This window comes from Arachis hypogaea, chromosome 6, assembly GCF_003086295.3.
Source record: "Arachis hypogaea cultivar Tifrunner chromosome 6, arahy.Tifrunner.gnm2.J5K5, whole genome shotgun sequence".
Taxonomy (NCBI): Eukaryota; Viridiplantae; Streptophyta; class Magnoliopsida; order Fabales; family Fabaceae; genus Arachis; species Arachis hypogaea.
The window spans coordinates 83,689,962-83,693,341 of record NC_092041.1 but is presented as its reverse complement, the minus strand read 5'-3'; positions in this window follow the sequence as shown (position 1 = coordinate 83,693,341).

The following is a 3,380-nucleotide window of genomic DNA, read 5'->3' as shown; positions in this document are numbered from 1 at the left end:
GATCCTGGGAAGTTCTCAATACCTTGTACCATAGGCACCATGACCTTTAAGAAGGCTCTGTGTGACCTAGGGTCAAGTATAAACCTCATGCCTCTCTCTGTAATGGAGAAGCTAGGGATCTTTGAGGTGCAAGCTGCAAAATTCTCACTAGAGATGGCAGACAATTCAAGAAAACAAGCTTATGGACTTGTAGAGGATGTTCTGGTAAAAGTTGAAAACCATTACATCCCTGCTGATTTCATAGTCTTAGAAACTGGGAAGTGCATGGATGAATCCATCATCCTTGGCAGACCCTTCCTAGCCACAGCAAAGGCTGTGATTGATGTGGATAGAGGAGAATTGATCATTCAAGTGAATGAAGAATCCTTTGTGTTTAAGGCTCAAGGATATCCCTCTGTCACCATGGAGAGGAAGCATGATGAGCTTCTCTCAAAACAGAGTCAAACAGAGCCCCCAAAGTCAAACTCTAAGTTTGTTGTTGGGAGGCCACAACCAAATTCTAAGTTTGGTGGTGAACCCCCACATTCAAACTCTAAGTTTGGTGTTGGGAGGTTCCAACATTGCTCTGAGCATATGTGAGGCTCCATGAGAGCCCACTGTCAAGCTACTGACATTAAAGAAGCGATTGTTGGGAGGCAACCCAATGTTATATTTATCTATTTTCCTTTGTTATTTTATGTTTTCTGTAGGTTGATGATCATGAGAAGTCACAAAATCAATTGAAAAAGCAAAAATAGAATGAAAAACATAAAGAAAAACAGCACACCCTGGAGGAAGACCTTGCTGGCGTCGTTTAAACGCCAGTAAGGGTACCAAATGGGCGTTTAACACCCAGTCTGGCACCATTCTGGGCGTTTAACGCCAGAAAGGGGCACCAGACTGGCGTTAAACGCCAGGAAAGGGCAAGAGGCTGGCGTTAAACGCCAGAAATGGGCACCAGCCCGGCGTTTAACGCCAGAATTGGTATAAAGGGCAATTTTGCTCGCCACTTGGTGCAGGGATAACTTTTCCTTGACACCTCAAGATCTGTGGACCCCACAGGATCCCCACCTACCCCACCACCCTCTCTCTTCTTCACCCATTCACCAATCACCTCAACATCTCTTCCCCAAAAAAACCCTCACCTATCAAATCCCAACTTTCTCTTCACCACTCACATCCATCCTTCATAAAACCCCACCTACCTCACCATTCAAATTCAAACCACTTCCCACCCAAACCCACCCTCCCATAGCCGAACCCTACCCCTCTCTTCACCCCTATATAAACCCATCCTCACTCCTTCATTTCCACACCATCTAACACTACTTATCCCCCTTTGGCCGAACCATAAGCCACCTCTATCTCCTCTATTTCTTCTTCTTCTACTCTCTTCTTTCTTCTTTTGCTCGAGGACGAGCAAACCTCCTAAGTTTGGTGTGGCAAAAGCATTGCTTTTTTGTTTTTCCATAACCATTTATGGCATCCAAGGCCGGAGAAACCTCTAGAAAGAGGAAAGAGAAGGCAAAAGCTTCCACCTCCGAGTCATGGGAGATGGAGAGATTCATCTCAAGGGTGCATCAAGACCACTTCTATGAAGTTGTGGCCTTGAAGAAGGTGATCTCCGAGGTCCCTTTCAAACTCAAAAAGAGTGAATATCCAGAGATCCGACATGAGATCCGAAGAAGAGGTTGGGAAGTTCTTTCCAACCCCATTCAACAAGTCGGAATATTAATGGTTCAAGAGTTCTATGCCAATGCATGTATCACCAAGAACCATGATCAAAGTATGAACCCGGACCCAAAGAATTGGCTTACAATGGTTCGGGGGAAATACTTAGATTTTAGTCCGGAAAATGTAAGGTTGGCATTCAACTTGCCCATGATGCAAGGAGATGAACACCCTTACACTAGAAGGGTCAACTTTGATTAAAGGTTGGACCAAGTTCTCATAGACATCTGTGAAGAGGGCGCCCAATGGAAGAGAGATTCAAGAGGGAAGCCGGTTCAACTGAGAAGGCACGACCTCAAGCCCGTGGCTAGGGGATGGTTGGAGTTTATCCAACGCTCAATCATTCTGACTAGCAACCGGTCCGAAGTTACTATAGACCGGGCCATCATGATTCATAGCATCATGATTGGAGAGGAAGTAAAAGTTCATGAGGTTATAGCCCAAGAACTTTATAAGGTGGCGGACAAGTCCTCTACCTTGGCAAGGTTGGCCTTTCCTCATCTCATTTGTCACCTCTGTTATTCAGTTGGAATTGACATTGAGGGAGACACCCTCATTGATGAGGACAAGCCCATCACTAAGAAAAAGATGGAGCAAACAAGAGATCCCACTCATCATGAAATCCCTGAGATTCCTCAAGGGATGCACTTTCCTCCACAAAACTATTGGGAGCAACTGAACACCTCCCTAGGAGAATTGAGTTCCAACATGGGACAACTAAGGGTGGAGCACCAAGAACATTCCATTCTCCTCCATGAAATTAGAGAAGATCAAAGAATCATGAGAGAGGAGCAATAAAGGCAAGGAAGAGACATTGAGGAGCTCAAGCACTCCATAAGATCTTCAAGAGGAAGAACAAGCCGCTATCACTAAGGTGGACCCGTTCTTTAATCTCCTTGTTCTTTATTTTTCTGTTTTTCAAAAAATCATGCTTATGTTTATCTATGTTTGTGTCTTATGCCTTAAAGTTATGAATGTCCTATGAATCCATCACCTCTCTTAAATGAAAAATGTTCATAATTGAAAAAGAGAAGAATTGCATGAATTTTGAATTTTATAACAGATTAATTATTTTGATGTGGTGGCAATACTTTTGTTTTCTGAATGTATGCTTAAACAGTGCATATGTCTTTTGAATTTGTTGTTCATGAATGTTGGCTCTTGAAAGAATGATGAAAAAGGAGACATGTTACTGAGGATCTGAAAAATCATAAAAATGATTCTTGAAGCAAGAAAAAGTAGTGAATACAAAAAAAAAACAGAAAGAAAACGAAAAAAAAAAGAGAGAGAAAAAAAGAAAAGAAAGAAATAAAGTTGTGATCCAAGGCAAAAAGAGTGTGCTTAAGAACCCTGGACACCTCTAATTGGGGACTCTAGCAAAGCTGAGTCACAATCTGAAAAGGTTCACCCAATTATGTGTCTGTGGCATGTATGTATCCGGTGGTAATACTGGAAGATAGAGTGCTTTGGGCCACGGCCAAGACTCATAAAGTAGCTATGTTCAAGAGTCATTGATGAGCGGATAATTTATACGCTTTTTGACATTGTTTTTAGGTAGTTTTTAGTAAGTTCAAGCTACTTTTAGGGATGTTTTCATTAGTTTTTATGTTAAATTCACATTTCTGGACTTTACTATGAGTTTGTGTGTTTTTCTATGATTTCAGGTAATT